The following is a 13629-nucleotide window of genomic DNA, read 5'->3' as shown; positions in this document are numbered from 1 at the left end:
AATTTCCTTGTAAAGGCCGAATTTTTCTAAAACTAACTTTTAAACAAACATACAATATTATTTGAAGAGAAATTTCAGTTTTGTCTTATTTCTGTTTTGTGTTACTACATTTTTTAGACATACCTCCCATAATGGTGGCTAGTAACAGTTTTACGCATTTCGTTTCTGGAGTCATTGAGAATAAACTGGCAGTGACATTTAGGTTTTTTTGTTTGATTGTTTTGGAAATTAGAGTATAATTCTCAGGTTCCTCACCAATCCCATGAAGCGTGTGTGTGCATTTCAGTGTGTGATCTGATAGTCTTGCTGCTTCTCACTTTCTGGTGGATTGTTGACGGTTAGTTTCTACTTTTCTAAAAGATATGATGTCTTTTCCTCTTAGTAATTTTTGTTGGTGTGATTTTGTAAATAGATTATTAAAATTGTTAGGCTTAAAATTTTGTTGAAGTGTTCAAGAGTAGTGAACTATTAGTTTATTTCCAGTTACTAGGCACAGGAGACACTGTTATACTGTTTTAAGGTGTCCCTGTGGGTTCCCTGCATATTAAGCCCTTTCCCAAGAGCTCTTTCAGCTTGTGCCAACTCACCATTACATGCTTATTTGATCTTCCTTGTGGTTAACAGTGGTATAGAGATAGGATGTCTCTTATTGGAATGTAGACATAGTTAAGCCAGTAACTTTGAATCATGCTATTTGAGATTATCAATATTTATACCTAATAACCATTCCTTTTAATAATGAAAATTAATTTTGTAACTTGTTTTCAATGTGGGCCTTTATCTTTTATGCCTTTGAAGAGCTTGAATAATAAGAGAAGGAATTACTAATAATAGTGCTAAAGGCCGGCAATTATAAGCTAAGGGTTGATGAACGATAGTTTAAACTATAGAATGTTTGGTGAAGGAATGTGCAGTATGCCAAACCATAATTGAAATAGCACCATTCATGCTCAGATGATAAAGAATCTGCTTGCAGTGCAAGACCCCTGGGTTCAATCCCTGGGTTGGGAAGATCCTTTGGAGAAAGGCAATGACTATCTACTCCAGTATTCTTGCCTGAAGAGTTTCATGGAGAGAGGAGCCTGGCGGGCTGTAGTCCATGGGGTCTCAGAGAGGCATGACGGAGCAACTAACACAGCTGCTACTACTGCTGCTGTACTTAAACTCGGTCTAAATAATTCCTGTTTAATTTTGAGCTTTAAAAGTAAAGCATGTCAAAGTGAATTCTAAATCATTTAAGATGTTTCCAATGTTGGTTTCATAGTATGGAAGAGAGCCACCCAAGCTCTTGATACGGTATGTTGGTATGTGTCTCAGTTCAGTTCAGTCACTGAGTCGTGTTCAACTCTCTGCGACCCCATGAACCGCAGCACGCCAGGCCTCCCTGTCCATCACCAACTCCCGGAGTCTGCCCAAACCCATGTCCATTGAGTCGGTGATGCCATCCAACCATCTCATCCTCTGTCGTCCCCTTCTCCTCATGCCCTCAGTCTTTCCCAGCATCAGGGTCTTTTCAATTTTAGTACATGTTCTGCCGAAGCGAGCACTCAGTGTCTTTTCAAATGAGTCATCTCTCTGCATCAAGTGGCCAAAGTACTCCGCTTCAACATCAGTCTGTCCAGTGAACACCCAGGAATGTGTCTCAGGAGAAAAGAAACACTGTGTAGTAGTTTGAGTAGGGAAAGTTTTGTATAAAGGGTTTATTAAGTATAATAGGGGATTGGAGTAATGAGAGAAAACCTTAAAGGATGCAAAAACAACAAATGTACAGAGTAGCTGCTTTTCCCGGGGCTAGGTTAGAGTTCCCCTGAAGGTTCTTCTTCACCCCATTACCAGAGAGCGCATGGCTATGGCATACCTAACAGTAGAGAGTACGTGGCGTCAGTAATGTCTTACCAGTGGAGCGTGCTGGAAATCCATCTTGCAGAATGCTGAGGAAAGCTGACGTCTCTAGCACCAGTTCCTTTGGCAAAGAGCTTCTGCGGAGCACGATGACTCGAGGCTCCGTAAGCAGCTCTGCTTGCCACGGACACTTCAGACGGCCTGAACCTGGAGCCTCGGTCCCATGTGGTAGAGAAGCTGGCGTTGCAGCCTGAAGTTTCTGCAGAGGCTCCTTGTTTCTTTTCCTAAATCAAAGTTGGAAACCTCGCAGATCACTTTGAAGGTCCGTTGAGGTGTCTCAAACTCAAGTGTAATGTATGTTCTCTCCAAAATCTTTAAAAAAAAAAAAAGGGCCTTTGTAACCGTATGCCTCTTTTACTTTCATGCTAGCGCTAGGCAGGAGGCTGCTCCCCACCCCCACCTTGGGCTGAGATCGGCTTGATGTGGTTCTCTGAATGGTAGAGAAATTGTTGCGGTACTGCATCAGTGGAACTAGAAATCAGCTCTCTGGAATGTGCCAGAATTCTGAGTCACTGAGGGGAAACCCTGCCCAGGGCAGTTTCTTGGTGGAGGTGCTCTGCTGCAGAGCAGCCTGAGAGGGTGCCTGGGGTGGCCGTCAGCCTCTGGGCGCTGCTGGCTGCTGTATCCTGGGGAGAGTGGGGGGCAGAACCCTCCCCTCTTGCAGTATCTTTACAGTGTCCTTTACTGAGAAACATTTACACTGTGCCAGACCCATTTTCTCTGAACTGGCAAATAGGTTGACTTTTGAGCTGAAAGGCAAGCGGTCAATAGCTGGCATGTAAGGGGGAATAGCTTAGTTTTCCATTTCAAATTCTTCCTGTTCCCAGTTGTGACTTGACCTCAGCAGTTTGCCCAAAGTGCTGAAGTGTTCTGAAAGAGGGCGGCTTGCAGATGCATAGTTTGCATTTAAGGAAGGATGATCTAGCAGTGGTCTCAGTTGTCGAGCCCACCAATATCTTTTTGTATGCCATTCTATGAGTTGCTTTTAGAAGTCAGAGTGCGTAAATCCCAAGAAAGGTCACCAGATGTTACCTTGCTTTTCTTTTGTGGTCTTTTTTGTTATCATCATTCTTCCTGATTTGATGAATGAACCCAGTACATCACATCTCATTCACTACCCGCTTTTATACCCACCTTTCAGACAGGGGAGGCAGCCTTATAATGAATTTATTTGTCTCTTAACAATGTCTTAATGTTTGTTGATAGAGTTGAGGAAATCTTTCTAAATTGACATACCTGGAAAATCGGGGTGTTTTGCGGGAAACTCAATCTCCTTAGGTTTTAATAGTTAACATGTTTGTCGATCATGATGGAAAGTAGAGTCTTCAAAATAGTGGGAAAAATTTTTCAGGCTTAGAGTCAAATAGATTCCAGGTTCTGGGACCTGATCTGTCAGTTTCTGATTATATGATGTTGGGTAAATTTTTGAGTATCTCTAAAACTTGGTTTCTTCATTGCTATATAGGGTAGAATTAGAATTGTGCTGCTCTTCAAGAGAGTTTTTACCAAGATTATATAAAATCTTGCGTGAGAAGAGGACACATGTATGCTTTCATTAAGTGACACTTGGTATTTTTGTGCATCTCCAACTTGATTCTTTTCAGGATGTGTGGGTGTGTGTGTGTGCACGTGTGTGTGCGTGTGTGTCTTAACTCACCTAATCTGGCTACCATTCTGGTATTAGTGTGAAATTTAGAAGCTCCCTCTAGGAGTTTGAGATGTCTTTCCAGGTCTTTGCTTATTCCTTCCAGGGTAAAAGTACAAGCCTGGCTTGGTCATTTTCTATTGGAAATAGTGTGGTTTATTCTTATACACAGAACTATTAATGTTCGATTTCAAATCAACTGCAGAAAAGATGAAAGAAGCTTCTTTAACCACATGTGCTATTAGAAGTGACAATCTCCTGTTCTTCTGTGAATCAGATCATTTTGTCCCAAGTAGCAACCTGTGTCTGTGACTCAATGTTTGGCCTGAAATCAGTTGATCATGGTTTGAGTGAAAGCAGCTATGCTGAAGAAAAGTGAATTTCATACCTTTGAAACATAAAAGAAGGACATGGTAGAAAATTGCTCCCAGTCTCTTCCTTCCATTGTTAGTGACGACCTATTTAACCTGTTTCTTTTTCTTCAGGATAGGATTTTATACATGTGTGTGCAAGTACATGCACTTGTGCATTTTTCAAGTTTTAAGACTTTATGTGCATTTTCCTTTGTTATTTGACTTCTAAATCTTTCTAGCCCTGTTCCCTCAGGAGATTTCATTTAATGAAAATCAGAAAATTTTGACTATTTGAGATTATTATATAATAATATCTAATATCTAATATATATAATTAGATATAGATACATAGATATAGAGATATCTATCAATATATCCATGATAGGTAGATATCTATCTATAGGGACTATAATATATATCTGATTAGATCTTCTGTCTAATATATCTATAATAATATATTAGAGATTTTATATAATTATTATATATATAATTATTGACTATTAGAGAACTATTATAGTTCAAGAGAAATTGTCCAACTGTAGAAAATTATCAGACACAAAGTCTTTTTAGGTGTGGATTCTTTTCAGTCACCTTGAAATGGCAGTACTTGAACAGTCTCTAAACTGAGAATGTCCTTACTGTGGGAATAATGTTGGAATTTAACAGTATCTTCTGAGGCAGTTTTCAAAGTAAGTAAAGAAATGCATTCTCCTGGGAGTCAAGAGCCCTGTGTTAAACAATTGTCCCAGCCTTGACAATACTATTTCAGAGTTCAACTATTGGAGGTTCCTATTAATGCTTAGTTTTCTTCATTGTAAATAGGAGGCTTATATTAAATGAGATCTGAATTCCCTTTAAGATCTCCATGCTAAAAAAAAAAAAAAAAAAGATCTCCATGCTTTTGGGAAACTACTTGAGAGTACCCAGTTCTTAATATGAAAAAATTTTGAATTTTATATTTTTGAATTAAAATTAGGCTGACTTTGCATTCTGTTTCACTTTGTGTCTTTTAGAATAGATCAGAAGTTTGATTAGTTGAGTATCTTAAATTAGTTCAGGAAAACAAAAACGTTTCATACTTGTTACTTGATTGTTGGTACACATTTGTTTTAACTCAGTTAATTTTCACATAATGGAGCTAAATTACAAAGTCAGGAGCCCAAACTGGCACTGATTGTCAGGTTCAATGACTAGTCCTTTCCTTGGTGTCACTGTCTAAGTTCTTAAGCTATGCTCAAAGTAATTGCTGAGAAGACATGCTCAGAATAATGTAGAGAAGTGGAGTGGTACATGTTTCTCACCTCCTGTTCCTAGAAATTTCATTTGGTTCCTCTCTTTTTTGAGAGACCAACTTGATTATGCTGTATAGTGGACTGAGATGGTGATGGTATGTGACCCACTGGTTAGATTCTTTATTGTCTCTGGAAATACTGAGCAAAGAACTTCTTCACTGAGGAGTAGTGATTGATCATGATACTTATTTTAACTTTACTATTTTCATTCATACTATTTTCATTATTACAAAACAATGTGATTAAATGACTTATGGTCCCTATAATCATTTTCCTTTATCCAAGTTCTAGACTTCCTTTTTCTTTTGGAAATCTAAGGAAAAATACTTGGCGTTACCTCATAGTTGTTGACTGACAAGTTGTTTCAGACTTTGCAAATTGCTTTTTTTTTTTTTTAAGCTAAACAGTAATTTTATTTATTGCAAACAAGTTTTTATATTTTTTGTGATTTTTAAAAAAAATGTCTTTCATGAATATGACAAATTCTGAATTTGATGACTGACAATCAACCTTGCTTAAAGCAGGATAAGTAGGGGAAACCTTGAAAATCTTTTTCACATCTCATTGTTGAAATAGATGAATGTTGACTTTCTTTAAAAAAAGAAAGTGAAGCAAAATTTCTTGTTTTTTATACTTGCCTTCTCCCCCCATGGAGCATACTACAGCTGTCTAAAGCAGTCTTTGACATCACTGGCGTTTGGAAGCTGCATTTGTGGCAAAGGAAAATTTGATGTAGGCTCTAGAAACTGCAGTATAGACTGCATTTAGTTGACTCTGTTGCCAGAATCCTGTTTCTTTTGTTTGTTTTTTAGTTGATAATATATGTACTTACTTAAAAATTTACACTTTACTGAAAATTCACCAGCACATACTGTCATTAAATAGTTTAAAATTAATATGCCTTTACAAGTGTCATTAGTATAAAAGTAAGTTATAAAGTCTTATAAATCTAATCTTTTATACCTGTGGTTTCATCTCAAATATGCTACATAATTGTGGTAAGCCCTTTTCCTCTTAATTGTTGAGATTTATCTTAATGTGGTCATATTTGATAAAGAGAATTTTAACTCTTTTGTCTTTTTTCTTCATTAACAAAAGTAGTTGCAACCATATTTATAAACAGGGCTTTACCAGATGTTTTCTAAATTTCATCTTTTATGCAGTCTTAATAGCTTCCCATGCCTACGGGTTTGTTTGGGTATGCTTTTCTTTACGTTCCGTGTAACTAGAGAAAAGACTAGAATCTGTATTTTGAAATATCTAAGTATAAAGAGTAAAAGTTTTAAAAGTGAGTTCTACATTAATTAAGCACTGTTTAGAAAATTGATGAATTTTGTAAGAACCAGTGAGGATGAACTGAGTGATTTTACAGGCATTCCTTTCATTGTCTTTGCTGTAGGCTCAGTTTTTTGTTGATGATGTTTATTTTCATCTCAATTTTGTGAAGGGAAAAAGGTTTAGGATTTTCTCTCTTTCACATTTAAGGAGTCATTTTCTCTGGACACATTCTGGGAGGTACTTCTTGATTTCTCTCACTGCCACTAAACTGTGTTAATAGGTAGTACAAAATCTCTTCGGGAGTTTTCTTTGTAGATTTACTTCACTTACTTCCCTTAGTTTAAGAAGAGAAACTCATTTCTGTGCCACCAGTCTGTTTTTTTACATAGCTGTGACATTAGTTTTAAGTTTTTTATGGTGTTGAAAATTGCAACTTCAGTTCACCTATGGAAATTAGCATGTACCACTAAATCGGGGAATAGCAAATAGAATAGTTTTAAAGAGAATCAGGAAATGGAGTATTCTGACTATTCAATTCAGAGTGCTTGTGATTTATTCTGCAAAAATGTATTTTCCACTTGTCTTGGTTAATTAGCTCACACTACTGAAACAAAATACCATAGACTTGGTGGCTTAAACAACAGACATTTCTCACATTTCTGGATGCCAGGAAGTCCAAGGTCAAGGTGCTGGCTGACTTTTGGGTCCTGATGGGAATCTCCTACTTGGATTGCAGAAGGCCACCTTGCCTCCTCATGTGGCGGAGAGAGGAGAAGAGCAAACTCTCTGGTGTCTCATACAAAGACCCTGCTCCCATCATGAGGGACCCCATGACCTCATCTAAATCTGATTGTTTCCTGCAGGCCACTTCTCCAAATACCGTCACACTCCTAGGGTATTAGGGCTTCAATGTATGAATTTTTTTTGCAGGTAAGGGAGAAGGCACCGTCATTCATAGCACCATTTATATAATTCAGAGAGCTGTGGGAGAAGCAAGCTGATAGGACTATTGGGAGAAAGGTCAGCAGAGGGGTAGGTACCATAGACATGTAGAATATTGTTCCAAGTTTAATCTGTCATGTAAGTATATATTCTTAACCAGATTAATTGGGGGGGGGTTAATTTGCATGAAAGTGGGAGAAGGTCTCTCAGGTAAAGAATCTGCCTGCCAAGCAGGAGACACAAGTTCGATCCCTGGGTTGGGAAGATCCCCTGGAATAAGGAATGGCAACCCACTTCAGTATTCTTGCCTGGAAAATCCACTGGCCAGAGGAGCTTAGCGGGCTACAGTCCATGTGATCGCAAAGAGTCAGACATGCCTGAACAACTAACAGACTTTATTTATTTTCATCTGCAATCAAATGAGAAAGTTTACTTGAAATATAAGAAAGCTAGGATCTTGGGAATTCCCTGGCAGTCCAGCAGTTTCACTGCACTTTCACTGTGTAGGGCTCGGGTTCAGTCCCCAGTCAAGGACCCGGGAGTCCAGTAAACCTCACAGCATGACCAAAAGAAAAAATCTAGAATCTTTATAGAACTCAGAGTCTTGGATAAACTAGCTAATTGATTCTCAAAGGGACACTGCAGTAGTCCGGAGATTAGTAACTGTAAGAGGAGAAATGGTGGTGTTGTGAGAACCTAGGCGCTTAGAGGAAAAGTTCTTTAGGAAACTGTTGCTTAGACTTGTGAAAAGGATGTTTTACTGCACATTGGTCATCAGAAACTCAGCAGGTGAGAGGTGAGGCTAGTACTTTGGTTATCGGGTGTGCATGCATGTTTGCTGCTGGATCTCCAAGTGGCTTTCAGAGACTTGTGATCTGAATGGAGCTGGTGTCAAGCCGTCCTGACAGGAGGTGAAAGCACCCTCCTACTTACAGCTTAGGTTAGAGCTGAAAGACAGCAGGTAAGTAAAGAGCACAGATAATGGTAAAAGGACATATGTGTGTGTGCTCGGTCGTGTCTGACTCTTTACGACCCTGTGGACTACAGTCCACCAGGCCTCCCCTGTCCATGGGATTTACTCGCAAGAATACTGGGGTGGTTTGCCATTTCCTCACTAGAGAGTCTTCCCAACCCAGAGATTGAACTCTCATCTCCTGTGTCTCAGTTGGCAGGTGGATCCATCACCACTGCGCCACCTGGAAGGCCAAAGAGTAGTTATCTTGGTAATAACGAATAAGATGGGACCATAAATCCCATGAGTTTAACAAAAAGTAGGAAAGGAGATATTACAAAGTAAATACAGGGCTTCCATGGTCACTCGGTTGTAAAGAATCCGCTTGCCAATGCAGGAACCATGGGTTCGATCCCTGATTCAGGAAGATCCCACATGCTGCGGAGCAGCTAAGCCCATGCACCGCAGCTACGGAGCCCGTGCTCTAGAGCCCGGGAGCCGCAGCCGCTGAAGCCTGTGCGCCCCAGAGCCTGGGTTTGCAACGAGAGAAGCCACTTCAGTGAGAAGCCCGCTAACCACAGGTAGAGCAGCCCCTGTTCTCCTAGCTGGAAAGAAGCCCATGCAGCCCCCAAAACCCAGTCCAGCCAAAAAATAAATACCAAAGTAAAAAGAAACAAAGTAAATGGTATAAAACATCGTCTTTGCTAACTAATAATAATGACATTAAATTTCTCTATTAAATATGCACTCAATTTGTCAAAAACTGGAATCTAGGAATATGCATTTGAACATGACACAAAAAGATTAAAAACAAAAGCAGGAAAGCATTTAAAGGAAAATGCTAATAAGAAAGCAGGTATAAGCAACCTTTAGGAGTCAACATACAGTTTAAAGCAAAAAGCTATATGGGTGAGAAATAATTCCTACAATAAATAATTTCTAGAGAATGTAATATTATAAACTCTTAGATACTTAATAATTGGTTTAGAATATATATAAAGCAAATTTTAAAAATGGAAGTGGTCAAATTTGAATCAATGTGGGAGATTCACATCTCAGAAAAATGGACAGATCAGTTAGTATCGTATAGGTTAGGGGTTGGCAGACTATGACCCAAGGGCCAAATTTGGACCCTCTCATGGTTTTGGTAAGTAAAGTTTTACCAGAATACATCCATACTAATTTGTTTGTGAATTCTGCCTTTGTGCTGCAATTGCAGAGTTTAGTAGTTGCCAGAGATTGTATGCCTTACAAAACCTAAAATATTTTCTATCCGGACCTCAACAGGGATAAATTTGCCAGCCCCTGATAGATTAGCAAACTAGAAAGACCAGATAATAAATATTTTGGAGTCAGATTATCTTTTGTTGCTGCTGCTGGTTTTTCTTCTTTTTCAGCCCTTTAAATAGGTTAAAAAACCTTTTCATAGGTGGCCCCACAAAAACAAATGCTAAGGGTCATTGTTTGCCAATCCCTGATACAGATAAATGACACAGATGGTAAACTTGTTTTTATATAAATGTGTATTAGCTCAAGAATGTGTGTGTATATAAATATATATTTTGATTATATGTATGAAAGAGAAATTTTGTATACAACAAACCAGGATAAAAGTAATTGAGGGAATCAGTGGTTTCAGTATCGTAATTATCAAACCTTAAAAATATAGAGAGGATGCTTTACTGATTCAAGTTAGCTAAACTATTAAAAAGGCTATGGATAATGTGATTGAAATAATAAATTTATAAATATATAATTTACATTTTTCTCATTCTATTAAGACTGCTATTTTTCTGCAGCTTCTCATAGAGAACTTATAAAATTTAATGATATGCTAGGTTACAGAGAAAAATGTTAAATTCCAATCGTATTTATATTATTTTCTAAATATACTTCTGTAGAATTTAGAGCTTAACAACAAAAGAAAGACAAAATCTAAATTATGTTTAAACTGAAACTTTACAGACCATAATTGCTGTTTTTAAAAAACCTTATCAGAATTATAACTTTAGTTAGGATATAATTTAATTAGATTAGGGGTTGGCTAGCATTATTTATTTAGAACATAATTTTGTATCTTTCATAATCTTAAGCATAATGTAGGAGAAAAAACTAAAATTTGTTTATTTGGAAATCTTAAAAAACTTTTGATAAAATCAAAATATAAACATTATCTTTAGAAATGAATGAAAAATAGCAGTTTGTATCAGAATTTGTGTGATGTACATAAAGTGTTACTTAAAACATGTAGCCTTAAGGGCATATATTACAAGCTAAGAAAAGCTCATTAGAAAATTCAGTGATTTGAATGGAAAAGTATATTGATGAAAAATTAATCAGTCTATCTAAGAAAGATATAGAAAAATTTATTTGAGCTAAATTTCAGGACTATAGCCCAGGAATAGCATCTAAGAAGGCTCTGAGAATGGTTCCACCCGTGGAGTCAAGTGAAAATGAAATTGAAAGTGGAAGTGTTAGTCACTCAGTCGTGTCCAACTCTTTATGACCCCGTGGACTGTAGCCCATCAGGCTCCTCTGTCCATGGAATTCTCCAGGCAAGAATAGTGGAGTGGGTTGCCATGTCCTTCTCCAGGGGATCTTCCCCACCGAGGGATCGAACCTGGGTCTCCCACATTGCCGGCAGACTCTTTACCAACTGAGCCACCAGGCCACCAGAAAGTCAAGGCACAGTTATATATGTTTTTTAAGACAGGGCTGTATATCACATGACTTTTGACTGACAGTTTTAATAATCCACATCATCACCGACCCGTTACAAAATCAACAGGGAATGCTGTCTCTTAAGGAGTTGTCTTGTTGATGCTAAGAGAATGTTGCTCTTTATGGCTGAGCTGGTATTACTGCTGATGAGGGAGGTTTGGTGATGTATAATGCAGGTATACAATGCACAGAGAGAGGGAGAGGAGGCCATAGGGCAGAGAAGATTTTTTGTTTAAATTTCTCCTGTCTTGCCATAAAAAAAATGACTTTATTTCACAACTGTTGTGTTGTAATTTAAGGATTGTAGGTTTTATTTTCATACATAGTTTATGTCTTCTATTGTTGATTGTAAACAGTAGCTATAAATTGCCACACTGCCTTATCTGTTTTCATACCAGGAGTCATGAATTTTGTATATAGTAATTGTCCTTTGGATGGCCATCTCATGTCTACTGTCATTCAGAATATGTTCTTTTTGATGATAGCAAACTTGATTATTGTGTCAGAAAGAAAATTCATGAGTATGTGTGTGTAAGACATTTACATGCTGTTAGTGATTAGTGATGCTGAGCATCTTTTCATGTACTTATTGACCATTTGTTTATATTCTGTGGAGAAAATGTCCGAATCCTTTGCCCATTTTTTAATTGGATTTTTATGTGGGGAAGTCATATTGGATCTCAGTTCCTTATCAGATATATGATTTGCACTGTTTTTTCTCATCAGATGCGTTTTCACTCTGTTGTTAATGACCTTTGCACGAAAGTTTCTAAATTTGAGGAAGTCTGATTTACTTGTTTATTTCTCTTGTTGTCTGTGTCTTTGATGACATATCCAAAAAACCATCACCAAGTCAGCAGTTACTTCTTTACACTAAATGCAGTGTAGGCTAACTATTCATTTTCTTTTTAACTTTGAAATTTTACACTTATGGAGATTTTTCTCCTTTTAGAAAACAGTAGCAAGTCTAGAGAAAAATGTATTGAGTTATCATAAGGACAGGCATATTGGAAAGAACAATGGAAATGGTTATTAGTATGAGACCAACAGCTGCCAGTAGAAGCCCCGCAGGAGTGAGAGAAAGCACTGGAAAGTCCAGCTGCCCTGTTAAAAAAGACACTGAAAAATTCCAGGGGCTGTTAAGGGTTCAAAGAGTTTATCAGGGTTCACTTTGGGAGTTAGAGAAGTTGAATACAGAAGTGATGACTCAGAAGCCAGCTGGCTTATTTACATAACCATTTGGCAACATTTAAGAAGGGAGGGAAGTAGCAAAGGGACTGGAGGCTGGCCAACAGGCAAAGAAAATAAGTATCAAGGACCTGGAAGACATTATTCTACCATCTCCTCTTTGATTTTGAGCGATTGTTTCTTAACTTTAGCAGCAATGAAGTTAAAAAGTATGGAACCAAAGGAGGAAAAACACTGTTGTAGAAAAGGGTGTTACGAAACTTTGTACACCTTCATAGAGAAGGTGAAAGTTATCAAAAAGCTGGATGCATACAAAGGGCATCCTTCATTAAGCCTTTGTGTTTGGCTTAGTTTGAATTGCTCCAAAAGACCTTAAAGAATATAGGTTTCTTGAAGAATGACCATCCGAAGAGGGTCTTTGAAAGAGAGTCTCGTACTAGAAGCTATTCCTGTAACACACTCTAAAAGTAGATGTAATGCGGTAGGAATCAGATGGACAGATTCTCCTGAAAAATAGCAACTCCTGTAGATAAGGGACAGTGAGTGTAGGAGGACCTTGACTGCTGGAAAGATTTAGAAATAATTTTAACTAAAAGCTGTTTCTTCCTAATGTAACTTGAATTATAACCGTGTAAACTAGTTACTTGTTGTGTATTCCTCTTATCAGATTATGTATTTAAGGATAGTGTCTTAATGATAGATTACCTTACAGGTTAGAGCATTTCTCAGTTACTCCACTATTTTTATTTTATCATTTCAATAAGCCTATGGATAGATACGATTATCTCTGTTTTGCAGATTGGGGATGTTGTCTGTGGCCAATCATCTTGATTGGCCCATAATCTGAATTAGGGTCCTTCCTGGTGGTGCGTGTATCTCTCACCCAAGATGGATTACAGTGAGAGGGACTCTGGGAGGTTGGTCATCTCCTCCCTCTTTTAACCCCTTCGTGAATCCTCCTAGTGAGTTTTCAGTGGCAGCACCATATTCCTTGTCAGCACCTCCTGTTGTGAGGCAGCTCAGGCAAGTGGGCCTGGCCAAGGTGGGTGGTTTCTGTGCAGCAGTTCCCTAACAGCTCTGTTTGTAAAGAGTTGAGTCCATATCTCCAGGTCCCAACTCTTGACATTATTCCTAGTTCAGTTCAGTTGCCCGGTCGTGTCTGACTCTTTGTGACCCCATGGACTGCAGCTCGCCATGCCTCCCTGTCCATCACCAACTCATGGAGCTTACTGAAACTCATGTCCATCGAGTCGGTGATGCCATCCAACCATCTCATCCTGTGTGGTCCCCTTCTCCTCCTGCCCTCAATCTTTCCCAGCATCAGGGTCTTTTCCAGTGAGTCAACTCTTCGCATCA

At 38.3% G+C, this 13629-nt stretch overlaps 1 protein-coding gene across 10 annotated transcripts in view; it reads left to right on the top strand.

Moving 5' to 3' along the window:
- EIF4G3 (eukaryotic translation initiation factor 4 gamma 3) overlaps nucleotides 1-13629 on the top strand; it is a 220991-nt gene that overhangs the window by 157 nt on the left and 207205 nt on the right. The window lies entirely within an intron of this gene.

The sequence above is a fragment of the Dama dama genome, chromosome 8 (assembly GCF_033118175.1).
Source record: "Dama dama isolate Ldn47 chromosome 8, ASM3311817v1, whole genome shotgun sequence".
Taxonomy (NCBI): domain Eukaryota; kingdom Metazoa; phylum Chordata; class Mammalia; order Artiodactyla; family Cervidae; genus Dama; species Dama dama.
This window is presented reverse-complemented; position numbering and strand designations above follow the sequence as displayed.